The sequence below is a fragment of the Choloepus didactylus genome, chromosome 5 (assembly GCF_015220235.1).
Source record: "Choloepus didactylus isolate mChoDid1 chromosome 5, mChoDid1.pri, whole genome shotgun sequence".
In the NCBI taxonomy this organism is placed as follows: Eukaryota; Metazoa; Chordata; class Mammalia; order Pilosa; family Megalonychidae; genus Choloepus; species Choloepus didactylus.
The window spans coordinates 80,719,322-80,733,981 of record NC_051311.1 but is presented as its reverse complement, the minus strand read 5'-3'; positions in this window follow the sequence as shown (position 1 = coordinate 80,733,981).

Here is a 14,660-nt window from a genome sequence, read left to right as displayed (position 1 = left end):
TGAGGCAAGTATATGCTTGGTGAGTTTGAGGAACATAAATGAGGCCAGCGTGGATGGAGTGATGTGGAGGATGAAAATAGGAGAAAATAAGGTTCGTGAGGTGGTAGGGTCCCAATCACTTTTGCCTTGAGGGTTACACATTGCTAGGACTTTGGGCTTTACTTTGAAAGTGCTGAGAATGTACAGACTATCAAGTATCAGCCTGAGTGCTTTGCCAGGTATGGATATGGAAAAGCAAAGGGATGCAGGGAGAGTGGCTACAAGGCAATGGTCAGGTTTGGATCAGGGTGAAGCAGGGGAAGTGGTGAGAACTGGTAAGGAATGTCTATAGATACATTTCGTCATTGAATCATTCATTAAAACAAGCTAATGAAAGGTACATGAGCCAATCAACATGTACTACATTGGAGAAATAAGACAAACCCTGGGACTGCTATCAGTAAACTCATAGGTTAAACAGGTGCTTTTAATGTCTTGTGTGATAATTATATTGAGTACAAGAGAAGGAATACTTACTTTTGCTTTGGACATGGAAAGTGTCAGCAAAGATGACCTAGAAGAAAAGATGCTTGAGTTGGGTCATGAAGAAGGAGCATAGTTTGGTAGGAGGTAGAGGAAAGCCTTCTAGACAGAGGCAATGATGTAGGGTAACACTCAGGGGTATGAACTGTGTGGCAGACTCAGGGGTCTGTGAGTAGTGTCTAGTTCAAGCTAGGCATGGTAGTGGGTAAAGCTGGGAAGCTGTGGGATGAGGAAGGGTAAATGATGAGAGTCTGTGGATCATGACAAAGAGTTTATGCATTGTCCAAAAGTTTATGGGGGAATTACTGAAAGATTTTAGGCAAGAAGTAGAATCAGCATTATATTCTAAAAATATCATCTTCATTTATAGGAGTATTTCCATTCAACATTAACCATACAGTTATAACTTTGGTAGCAGAGCAGTATATAGTAAAATATTGTAGGGTTTCCTCTTTAAACATGATAAAAAGCAATAATTTCTTGAGCATTTCCTTTGTCAGGCACAAGTCAGGGAGAATAATATGCATTAACTTAGCATATCCTCACTAAACCCTGGTGAGGTAATTACTATTGTTATGACCCCCTTTTACAGACAGGAAAACCAAGGCATAGAGAGGTTCAGCAACCTCCTCAAATTCACACAGCAAGTGATAGGTGGGGCTGGGCTTTCAACCCAGGCTGCAGTGCCTGCCTCAGGGCACTCCAGATATTGCTCTGATGTTCTTGAAAGGGCAACAAAGTTTGCTAAGAACAGGCCTCCTCTAAACTCTCATTACATTAAATCAAGTTTCTTTACAATAGGTTGTCCTAAATTAATTTCTTAGTTTAATTATGTACATTGCAACGAATAAAAGGAAATGAATAATATTCCACATGTTGGGAATGAATTCATTCAGTGTTTAGAATGAATTTACATATAGATTTGTTGAGTAGCACAGTTCTCCTTAGAACATCCTGGCATAAATTTTGATGGGCAAAAATGGGCATTCAAATCCACTTTGGTTGTGTCCATCCAAGCCAGTAAAGTTTTCTTGAATGATAGTTTTCACTCGTTTGCAAATTGTTTTATTGATATTTTCTCACATTTAGCTGCAGTTAGAGATATCTAGTCCCTGTTGCTCAATTCAGTGGAACATTCTTACCTTTAGAAGTTCAAGAAATAAAGCACTGAGGCTGGATGGAAGATGAGAAAAGAATTCTCAGAAGTTTGTTTCTTATTGGGAAGAACTTATTAGAGGATGGGAATGTAATAACTGACACATTGCCTTTGCTATTAACAATTATTTCAAAAATATTCTTTATAGGTAAAATAATTGCAGATTCAAAATTTCTCAGAGAATTACTGAGTCTTCAGGAGAATGTCAAGAAATGTAAAATCAAAAGTCAAGTCCAGAGGGATCTAAGATGGTGGCATAGAGAGGAGTGGAAGCTAGTTACTCCCCCTGGAACACCTAATAAAAAACCAGAAAAACTAGTAAATAATCTGGAAAAACTGCAGAGGGACAAACATGACTGTCCACTCATCATACACCAGCCTGAATTGGGAAGAATGCCTGAGATCACAGCATAAAATCTGTAAGTAAAAACTGCAGATCCAAGCCAGGAGACCCCTCCCTCCACAGCCCGAGCTGCAAAGCCTCATGGTGCTAGAGAGAAGCTCTCTCCCAGCAAGTGAATATAGCTCAGCTGAGCTCCAACTGGGGTTTTAATTAGTGAGTGTGGACTGCTCACTATGAGCTATGAATCTCCAACAGCAGACAGAGGCTTTGGGTGATGACTGACCTTGGAGAGCCAGAGGGTCGCTGTGGACTAGCCCTGAAGGGGACTTTTGGTCCCTGTTTTGGCTCAGTGGAGAAAGCCTCAGCCATTTTCATTCCCAGTGCTCTGACCCAGACAAGGGTGGAGATAGCACAGGCAGAGAGAGACCACTGAAATGCTAATGATCTCTCCCTACAGGGTCTATCTTCTCTAAGAGGAAAGGGGTGGGGCGCAGCTCTACTACCTGCTTTCCATTCAGAACCAGAACCCAGATCCTGGGGGTGAAAACAGCCATAGGCCATACTTCCTTACACCAGTCTGGAGTTACAGGCTGACAGGCGCCACCTGCTGGGCAGAAAAGCATGGTGACCTGAGGCATCACATGGTGTACCAATTATCTAAGACACACCCTCAGGGAAATTTGATAGTGGATATTTCTTCCTCCTGGGACCTGAGCCTGTTCTGGCCTGGGAAAACCTGACTGGGGTAACCAAGGAAACTATGCCTAGACAACAGAAAACTACAACCTACACTAAGAAAAATGAAGTTATGGCTCAGTCAAAGGAACAAACTTACACTTCAACTGAGATATAGGAATTGAAACAACTAATAATAAGTCAATTCAAGAAGTTTAGGGAAGATATGGTGAAAGAGCTGAACCATATAATGGAAACACTGGGTGTACATAAGGTAGAAATTGAAAGTTAAAAAAACAACTGACAGAATCTATGGAAATGAAAGGCACAACACAAGTGATGAAAGACACAACGGAAACATACAACAGCAAATCTCAAGAGGCAGATGAAAACACTCAGGAACTGGAGAACAAGGCAACTGAAACCTACACACAAAAGAACATATAGAGAAAAGAATGGAAAAATATGAGCAACATCTCCGGGAACTAAAGGACAAAATGAAAAGCAAGAATTTACGTATCATTGGTGTCCCACAAGGAGAAGAGAAGGGAAAAGGGGCAGAAGCAATAATAGAGGAAATAATCAATGACAATTTCCCATCTCTTATGAAAGACATAAAATTATGGATCCAAGAAGCACAGCATACCCCAAACAGAATAGATCTGAATAGGCCTAACCAAGACACTTAATAATCAGATTACCAAACCTCAAAGGTAAAGAGAGAATCCTGAAAGCAGGAAGAGAAAAGTGATCCATCACATACCAAGGAAACTTGATAAGACTATGTGCAGATTTTTCAGTAAAAACCATGGAGGCAAGAAGGAAGTGGCGTGATATATTTAAGATACTGAAAGAGAAAAACCACCAACCAAGAATCCTATATCCGGCAAAACTGTCCTTCAAATATGAGGGAGAGCTTAAAATATTCTCTAACAAACAGACAATGACAGAGTTTGTGAATAAGATACCTGCTCTACAGGAAACACTGCAGACAGAAAGGAAAAGACAAGAGTGAGAGGTTTGGAAAACAATTTTGGAAGATAGTAACACAGGAGTGTAAGTATAGTGAACAAAGATGACTGTAAATGTGGTTGAAAGAGGAAGGCTGGGAACATGTGGGACCCCAGAACAAAAGATGAATGATAAAGACTGGGACTATGTAACTCAGGGAAACCTAGGGTGTTCAGTAATTATAGTAAAAGGTACAGATATGTTTTTACATGAGGTAGAACAAATGAATGTCAACATTGCAAGGTGTTAAAAATAGGTGGGATTGGGGGGAAAATACAATCAATGCAAACTAGAGACTATAATTTATGGAAACATTGTACTATGCTTCCTTTAATATAACAAAGGCAATATACTAAAGCTAAATGCATATCGGGGTGGGGAGAGAATAGGGAAAGGGTATGGGACTCCTGGTGATGTTGTCTGACTCTTTGTTCTACTTAAGGTTAATGCTATCTTTCCTTTTGTCACTTTCTAGCTATCAAATTTTGTGGGGTTTTTTTTTGTTTGTTTTTCTCTCTTTCTCTTTTCTTTTTCTTTTGTTTCTCTGCCTTCTTTGACTCTTCCTCCATCTTTGTGGAAGAAATGGAGATGTCCTTATATAGATAGTGGTGATGGTGCTGAATACATAAATACGGGCCTATAAAGGGAACCAACGATTGTTTACTTAGGATAGAATATATGGTATGTGAACAAAACCATCTTAAAGAAATAGGTTGATGAAGAAACCTTGAGGGAACTATATTGAGTGAAATAAGACAGACAACATAAAGGCAAGTATTGCAGGGTCTCACTGATATGAACTAGTTTTAATATGTAAACTCATAGACATGAAATATAAGTTACCAGAATATAGAATGAGGCTAAAGAATGGGGAGTGGTTGCTTATTATGTGCAGAATGTTCAACGAGAGTGAACTTAAATGTTTGGAAATGGACAGGGGCAATGGTGGCATGTTGTGAGAATAACTAACAGTGCTGAAAGGTGTGTGAAGGTGGTGGAAAGGGTAATCTCAGAGTCATGCATGTCACCAGAAGGAAAGTTCGAGGTTAAAAGATGGGAATGTATAAAACAGTGAATCTTGTGGCGGACAATGTCCGTGATTAACTATACAAATATTAGAAATCTCTCTCACGAACTAGAACAAATGTATGACACTATAATTAGAAGTTAATAATAGAGAGGACTATAGGAAAAAATATATACCTATTGCAAACTATATACTACAGTTAGTAGTATTTTAACATTCTTTCATCAACAGTAACAAATGTACTATACCAAAACTGTGAATCAATAATGGAGGGGGGCTGTGGTTAGGCATATGGGAGGATCTGAGTTTCCTTTTTTTGTCTTTATGTCTTTTCTGGAATAATGAAAATGTTCTAAAAATTGAAAAAAAAATTAATTGTTTTGATGGCTGCACAGCTGTATGATGGTACCATGGGCAATTGATTGTACACTTTGGATCTTTGGATAGTTGTATGGTATGTGAACAATCTCAACAAACAATATGTAAAAAATAAAACAAAACAAAACAAAAAAAGTTCAAAGGTCCCAGGGTCACAGTTTCTAAAAAAACAGATTAATTGGATGCAATGGATGAGTTCATGCTGAAAGATAAAATTCCTAATTCATCGGCCAAAACAAAAACAAACCAAAAAACGCAGTAAAAAAATCACCAAAGATGTTCCCTTGTGCATTTTAAAAAAATTAAATATAAGAAAATTATCTAGATTGCTTTGAAAAGCTTGTTGAAAAGAACTGTTGAAAATACTTAGGGAGACCAATCGTGTTGACAAAATGAAATTAAGAGTTTAATTTTGTTTAATTTTTGTATTTCAGTGAGAGAGAGGAAAAGGAAGAGAAACTAATTTCAAAAATGTTATTTAGACCTTAGTATCAAGTTATATCCAGTACTGTGTCTAAGACAGCAAAATGCATCCTTGATGATACAGATGAGTTTTGACAATGCACCAATCTCTTAATAATATTTACTAGTATATAGTGCTGTTTCATCTTTAATGTAGTATTAGTTGCAATTAAATTACTTTTAAAACTCTCATTTTATTATCTTACATTATTCTTGCACTAGTTTGCCCAGTCCTTTCAAGGTTTCAGCAGGTTCAGCAAATCTGTCCACAGATCAAAGTCTTCAGTCCTTTGACAAGGGAAAGTTTTTACCTGGCTCAGTGCCCTGTGTTATTCAGACATCAGCAATAGTTGGCTATGTCACTCCTCATTGCCCTGAGGTTAAAACTGTTTTTGTGGAGGTGGTTGGCCAGGGTCTCTATAATTGTTCTCTTCTCTGTTGTTATGGCAATGGAGCTCATACAGTTTCTTCCCTGCTTACTTTATCATGCTTCAAATCCAGCAGCATGGTAAACAACTGATTAGATGACCTACTTAGGTTTGCCAGCATGAATTCACAGACTTTTATTATTTCAGGTGTTTGATGACTCGAATCTTCTCTTGTGGTCCAACTTTTTATTTCCACTATCTTTACATTTCCAGTGTGTCATTTTTATGTGAATTTGTTTGGTCTAAATACTTTGTTCAATGCTTTCTGTTAAGGAAGAAATGGTAGATTGGGTACTATGGTAGGTTGAATTATGTACTCCAGGGGACAAAAGGTTCTTAATCTTAATCCATTCCTGTGGGTGTGAACCCATGATAAATAGGACCTTTTGAAGATGTTATTTTTAGTGAAGGTGGGCTTAACTGAGTGTAGTTGGGCCTTAATGCTATTATACGAGGCTTTATGAAGAGAAAGCCATGTGGTAGAGCTGGAAGTCAATGGAACCCAAAGACAAAGGAAAAGATGTCACCATGTACACTGCCATTGATGGAAAAGCCAAAGACCCAAGAATTGCCAGCATCCAGCCCCAGAATGCCAAAGTCTTTAGGGGAGAGGGCATTGCCTTGCTGATGCCTTGATTTTGGACTTCTAGCTTCAAAACTGTGAGCCTGTTGTTTAAGTCAACCAATTTCTTGATATTTGTGATCACAGCCAGGAAACTAAGATAGGTACCTAGGCTGATGAAGTGAATTTCAGACTTCTCACTGTCGACACAATACCAAAACCCAGACTAATTCAAGGACATAGAATAGTGCAGTGTGTCCTTATGTTGCCAGGAACATACCAGCACTTCTCACAAATCTGAGCAGCTAAAGAAACAAAGAGATAGGAGAAAATAAATTTGGTTCAACTTATCTTACCTTGCTTACTATTGGAATGAGAGAGAAGAACGCATAAGAATTGAGTTAAGGTATACTACATATATATATTAAAAAATGTGTTTTGATCAACATGACATATTTAAAAGATGGTATATAGGAATTGGGAGACCTGAGTTTAAATTTTGGCTCTGTGGGCAATGCTATTGGTGGTCTGCCCAGAAACCCATGACTGGATTGGTGCACCACTCCTCAGTGGCTCACAGCTGTCCCTGAGACCTGTCTCACCTATGAAGTTATACTTGTCTCCCACCTCCCGCTGCCCATAGCCAATGACTGCTGTATACAAAAGGCCAGCTCCTTTACCTTGAGTTGGGGTCAGTTATGCAGTGTGATTTATGCTCCCCCAATGGATGAAGCCAAGGCTAGACATAACTGACCACATCCTTGTTTGGCTCTTTCCCCTTCCTTGAATCCTTTATTCAATTAGAAGTGTCTCCTGAGAACACATGCTCAATAAATCCCATGTATCCTAATACTTGTTTCAGACTCTTCTTCTAGGGAGGTCAATCTAAGACTGGCTTAATCACCAATTCACTTTGTGGCATATAGGCCAGATCTCAATCTCTACTATCCTCAGTGTCCTCCTAGTAAGGAGGGGAGGGGGTTTAGCAATTATCTTCGTTTCCTTCTACCTCTAAAATTCTATTTTTAGGGGGAGGGAGGAGCATTGGGGAGGCAAGACTGTTGGGTCTTTTCCATTTGCAAGTTCTTTCTGACATAAATGTTCTGGGGATTTTTTAATGCTGGGCATCTTTATTGCTTGAAACATGCTGATAATAAGTACATTGTCTTTGAATTCCAGTTTTCTCCTTTAGTCATTTTTTCTTCTGCCTTTGAGTGTACCTCCCCTGATGTGGGAAAGCCCACTGCTTAAAGCAATGTTGCTATACATTTATTGATGAAACCTAACTCTTAAAGGCCTGTCACAACCATTAAATAATGCACAAAGGGAACCTCCCTCGATGAGAAACAGTGAGCCAATCATCTGGACTAGCAACCACATTGAGGTTTTTAAAATATTAGAAGAGCATCAACAGATAACCTTCTGGATGCTTTTTTTGCCACAGCAAGTTTTATGCTGTCTAGTTAAAATCACAGCGTAACATATAATATAACATATGTAAATTGACATCATCTCTGATTTTCAATAGCATCCAAATAAAAGTTTAGAAAGCAGAATTGTGAGAGCAACAAGCACAATCTCAGGCAACACAGCATCCTTGAGGGCTAGTGGGAGGTGTACAGAGATCTCAGTCTAGCACAGGTAATTAGATAGATGGCCTCTTGTTAGATAATAAGAGAGAGGGAGAATTGCATTCATCTGGCCCCTCCAAAAAGTGGTTGAGGTCCAGAATAAAGATCAACAAGTAATGTGTATCACTACTCACTTGAAAGGAATAGCTATTTCTTCAAACCCTCAAGACAATATAATAAAGGTAGATAAATAAATGGCTAAAAATGCATGGTCTATACTTGCTCACAAACCCCCCTCTTTGAGGGGGTAGATTTAAAATATCTAAATTGCTTTGACGTTTCATAAGCATTTGAATTTCAATGAATAGAAGAATATCTTAGTGACTTTACAAGTTGTAACCTATTCAAATATCATTTGATTCTTGTTAACTGTTGCTGCTATAATTGCTTCTAGACTAAAAGCCCAATAAAATATAAATAAAACAGAGTCTTAAAGAGTATGCTGGTTTTTCTCTAATTGCTTCTCTTCTCCACCACCAATGCATTTTGTACTCTGCTCTGTGCCTTAGGAAGCTGACCCTTGTAGACTAAATTCCCACCACTCCTCGTCTTCTGACTTCTGGTTGAATTGGGCCCATGGAAGGCCCCAGCAGAGACAGGAGGGTGGCACAACAGAAAAGTTAGGGTATTTCTTCCCTACTTCCATCCCTTCTGGGTCTCAGAACTTGCAGAAGCTGCATAATCCATGGCTCCAGCTCCTAAGGAGTGACCCCTCTTGCCTGACCACAGCTTGTACTAGGTTCTTACAGCAACATTTCTCCCTTCACATCTTCAGGTTTTCTGCTGTTGTTAGTCCCTGGGTGCAGAATGTCTGTAAATGTTCCTTTAGTTAGGTTCTCTTTGCAATCCTAGTCGAGTGTGCCTTCTGTTTCTTATCAAATCCCTAACCGATACATGAACTTTCCTTCCATTCAGCCTCTTTGTCAATCTAAAACTAGGAGCTGTCTTTCTCAACTGCCTACTTCGTAGAGTATACAAGAAGGAGAGAAAGCTGATTTTTATCACAAGTATGTCCATAGAGAGAATCATCCCACCCCACCCACCATCCATAACTCCTTGCCTATGCCACTTGGACCATCCTGGCTTCCTCATCTTTATACACCATGTACTCCCCTGCCTCAGGTCTTCATAGGTACTGTTTCCTCTATTTAAAACATCTGGTAGAAGAGTGATTGGTTTGCTTTCTCACTTCATTCAGGGCTATGTCCAAATGTTACAGTTTCTTAGAAGCCGTGATCACCTAAAATTGCAACCCTTGGCCCTCTATCCCTGTGCCTTGCATGATTTTTATTCATAGTTTTATTTTCAGCCAACATCATTTATGTGTTTATACTCTGTCTCCCTGCACTAAAATGTTTTCTTTCATGGTGGCATCTTCAGCGCCTAGCACAGTGTCTGGCACATAATAATAGCTCAATATATATACTTTGTAGAATGAGTGAATAATGAGAAGACATCACATAGTAAGATCAAAGTAAATAGCTACACCCTATTTTCAATGGGTACATCATAATTTACAAGGCACTTTGGACTCCTTAAGGGAAGTGAAAAAGAAATACCTCACTTGAATTAAAATTCTACCAACAGACCCCTCATGAAAGTGATTTTAATTTGTAGGTGAGGCAAAGAATTTTAAAACTATTATCTCAATATATATTATGTACTCTTCTAGGTAAATATGAAGAACAAAATGTACTGAAGATAATTACATGAAATGAAGGGGGGCGGGGTGGATATAGCCCAGAATCATGATTCAGATTTAACAAGTACAATTTCTTCTTCTCCTAATGATGATAAGGGCAGCAGTAGATAATTGGTGGATTTGGGGAAATTGGAGAAATTCAGGAGCAGAAACCACATCAAAATCATATAATGGCAAAGCTGGAACAAGCCTTGGCTCTGTCAGACAGATGTGATGCTACTTGATTTTTAAACATTCCAGTGCAGGAGAGTCTGTCTTCAGCAGTCTCCACTCCAGAGCTGCAGATTCTTACTCTTAAAATATTTTGCCTTAACACTTGTCTAAATTCCTCATGATGTGCACTCTGCTCCTTTCATCCTGAGCTCAGGAGGTATATGTAAATGTTGGTCACTATCCTTGGAAAAGTAATCCTATCTATGGGATCATTTAATTGTTAACCCTGTCTTGTTTACCTTAGTTTATCATTCTACAAAAATAGAGCTTGCTGTGCTTAGTAGGTAATCACATAATCATTTGTTGAATTGAGTTCAGTTTCATATCTTTTCAGTTATTTCTTCTGCAATCCCTTTAACTTTTGCTTTTTGGCTTTAATATTCTACTTCTTAACCCATATATTTTTGTTTTAATCTCTGAGACCCTCAGAGCACTCTGCTTTTTCAAATTTAGGAAATCTGATATTTGGCTGGAATCTGGCAAGATTTTGAACACACTTAACATTCTCAAAATACTCAAGACAGTGAGTCTCAAACCTGGTTGCACTTTAGAATTACTTGGGGACCTGTTAAAAGTAGTCATGTCCAGACTCTGTAACAGAGAGACTAATTTAATTGGTCTTTAACAGTACCTAGACAGCAGCATTTGAAAAAGTCTCCCATACAGTTACTTTATGCAGTAAAGGGTTGGAACCCCTACCTTTGAATATTCAGGTTTTGTGGATTCATTTTTGCATTAACTTGCAACAAACTTTTGTTTAATCTGCAAGGACTCCTGATAACAAGATGATCCAATGGGCAGACAGTATTGCAGATGGCTGGATGCTTGTCCAGATATCTTGAATCTCTGTATGTCATATGGATGCAGCCTTATGTTATCACCCAACAAGGAGGATTAGCTGGGAAAAATATGAACATATTTATCTCTATCAGAGTGGGAGGAATTACACAATTGCTGGAGTTTATCTTTGACTCTCTGAAGAATAGGTCACGCAGTGTTAAGCAGGCATTCCGGCAGAGATAGAAACATCTGACAAACTGCTTATCTGACATATCCATAATAATTTGACATACCGTGCTTTTCCCCACTCTGTTCTTCATTTGCACTGTCAAGCACGATAAGCAAACAAAGATAGACACACTGTTAGCATTTAAGTATTACAATACCTCCCCGTTTTTATAATCTATTTTCTTTCCATCCGTCTCTTTTCCTTTCTTTTCTTTATCCTGTCTCTTTTTATATTTTGCCCTCTTCCATCTTAAGGAGCTTTTAAGATAATAAGGATTATTTTTTATCATAAGCAAGTGACACTGTGATGAATTCTTCCATATGATGTATGTAGTTGCATACTGCCTTTCGCAAATGATTAAAATTGATCATAAAAGAATGCTAGTTTACTGAGACTTCTCTAATATCTTTAATCCTCTGTTGTGGGGGAAAATCACAAAGATACGCAGCAGCAGTGGTGATAGTCTCTGAGCAAGGAATCCTTTAAGCTATGGACAGTGACAAGTTTCTCTGAGGTTTGATGCTTTTAAAGGAGGCAACAGAATGTTCTTTAGGGACCTCTGACAGGTTTTATAGAATTTTTTTCCTTTTCTATTGGGAAATGTGAACAAGTGCATCCAAGGGAACTGGGTACATATAAAAATGTATTATTCTATTTGTTCTATATGATTGGAAGATTTATTCTAGCTCTTTGCAAATTTAAATGTGTCTTTCTAGTATTATTCAACAATTACACAACACTTTATGAAATGGTACTGTCTTATAATGGATCCTGGGAGACAAGGGAAAAACTGCTGAGGGCAGGATTTCTGGATTTCATGCCTTGCAGACGTCATCTGTACTTTATATCAGACCCTCTGTTCTAACTAATTGAATGGAATCCAGCCATTAATGTTATCCAGTAACAAAACTACAAAGCGATAGCTGTGAAAAGTAGAAAAATAAAATTAAATAGAGTAAATATAAAGAACTGCATACTATTGAAAGCAAGGGTTAAATCTGGCAGAGTTTCCTAAATCCTCATATCAGGTACTTTGATTTTGAATAAATAGATGGAAGTGGGCCTGATATTATTAATTTATACAGAGGGGAGAAGGTTGTAATCTCCATGACCTTTAGGTTTTGTCTCCTAGGTCAGACAATAAATTCCAATAAATTCAGGGGGGAAATATGTTTTGCTGATTATTAGGCAATTCAATCAAAACGTAAGACATAGTAGCTCATTTAGATATACCCTGCAGATCTGACACAGAGACAGAGTATAATCAAGAGCTTCTCTGTTTTGGCTACATCAACATCATAATCATCATCAAGTATTAATTGATGTTTGGGCACAGCGGTAATCACTGGTGTTGTGAAACGGTAATGAAGAGGTATTAGACGTATCAGAGTAGCAGTGTGAATAGGAGGTTGAAATTTTATAATTCAACAAGGCAGAAATAAATATTCAAAATAGTATAAAAGACAATACTGCAAAGTTGCAAGAATTCTATGTAGTGTCATCGGGTTCACAGACAAAGCCAAGGACACACCTGTATCAAAATAATGCCCCTAAAAGGAACTTCCTTTGCTCCCCATGCCCAAAGCACCTTTTGATTCACATTTTACAATGAGGAAGACAAAACAGATATTTTCAGTATGTTAGGTCACAGGAAAGTATTTTAGTTTTAACATGCTTGTGGTTTGGAGAAAGAGCTCATACCTTTTCTGGCACACAAGAGGAAACTGAGGATGAGCATTTAGATCACTTTCTGACTCGATTATCTGGGAAAATACCTGTTTTTGCAAGTATTAACAAATAGTCAAAGAAACAGAAGCACAATCCTAAGGATAATAACTAATATTTATTGAGTGCTTACTATGTGCACAGTGCTGTTCTAAGTGCTTTGGATGAATTAACTCATTTAATCCTCACCCAAATCCCAAGTGTTAGAATTACTATTATTATCTCCATTTTAGAGAAGAGGAAAACTATACTACAGAGAAGTTAAACAACCTGACCACAGTCACAGAGCTAGTAAGTGGCAGAACTTCAATTCAAACCTGAGAATGCTGGCTCCAGAGTCTGTGCACAAAATCATCACACTAGACCACTTGATACATTAGGGTGATTTTTTAAAAATCTTTATTGCCTTTGCCAGTATTCTATTGCAACCTTACAGAGTTAGTTAGTCTTTATGATGTGCATTTCAGATCATTAAAAGTTAAATGAGTATAGCGAAAAGCTGAGACTAACTATGGTAGAATATAATAAGAGATGGTCATCAACCACTAGGGGCATATTGGCATATGGTCCTGGAAACTTCTGGAGGGACATGGTGGGGGGTGTGTTTCAGGGATCCAGAGTTCAGAGGAGTTTTTCAAGTTGGAGGAGTAGTATTCATCCAAGAAGTGTAGGTAGAAGGGAGCCAATGGCACACAGTCTACCTGAATTTTCCTGGGCTGTAATACCAGCTTGGATCACTGTGGGAGTGTCAGCCAGACTGAAAGCTTCATAAATTGATTATACTCATTTTCTGGGGAAAGGAAATTTGAGCTATATCTAATGGATAAGGCTGTATTTTTGGCTTGAGCATGGTTCTAGAGCTAGGTACCTCAGAAACACATGTTCTTAAATTTAATCCATTTCTCTGGGTTTGAATTCTTACGAATAGAATACTTTGATGAGGTTACTTCAGTTAAGGCATGGCCCAAGTGAATCTTAGGAAGGGTCTTAATAGTACTAATGAAGGCCACAGAGCGAAGTCCACAGAGAGAGAGAGAGAGAGAGAGAGAGAGAGAGAGAGAGAGAGAGAGAGAGAGAGAGAGAGAAAGTCAGAGGGAGCAGACAGACGCTGAAAGTCAATGGAACCAGGAAGGAAAAGGAGAAGCCAGGAGAGGCTGCCTTGTGCACCGTCATGTGACAGAGAAGCCAAGGACCAAGGATTTCTGGCAGCCAGCCCCAGAATACCACAGTATTCTGGGAGAAAGCATTACCTTGATGACACCTTGATTTTTTACTTCTAGCCTCAAAATCTATGAGCCAATAAATTCCCATTGTTTTAGCTAACCCATTGTGTGGTGCTTGCTTTGGCAGGCAGAGGAAAGTAAAACAACTTGTCTGAGACATCAGGAACTCAACAACATAGGGGATAGGTACAATTCAGGAAATGACATAGGACTGAATAAATGAGGCAGAGGTTTTGCTCCTGATATAAGCTTATTCACTATATCAGAATGACAAGTTTCTCCTGTGTATGATCTTATCCAGGGGAGCTAGGTAGGGGCTTTCATGCTAAGGACATCTTGAAACAGACCACTGTACCATACTAGACCTTGATGCTAAAGGGTGGATTACTGATCTGTATCTCTCCAACATAACTATCTGATACTTTCAAAATAGTTGATTGGGAATATTCTGTAATTTGTCCAGGTTAACAGCATCTAAATAGCTCCAGAGAGAAGATACTACAACTCTCTCTGTCTCACAAGTTTCAGAAGTCAGAAGGTAATTGTTCTTTCTGGTGTCTAATCAATAACCCTTTTTATAATAAATGTTTTGT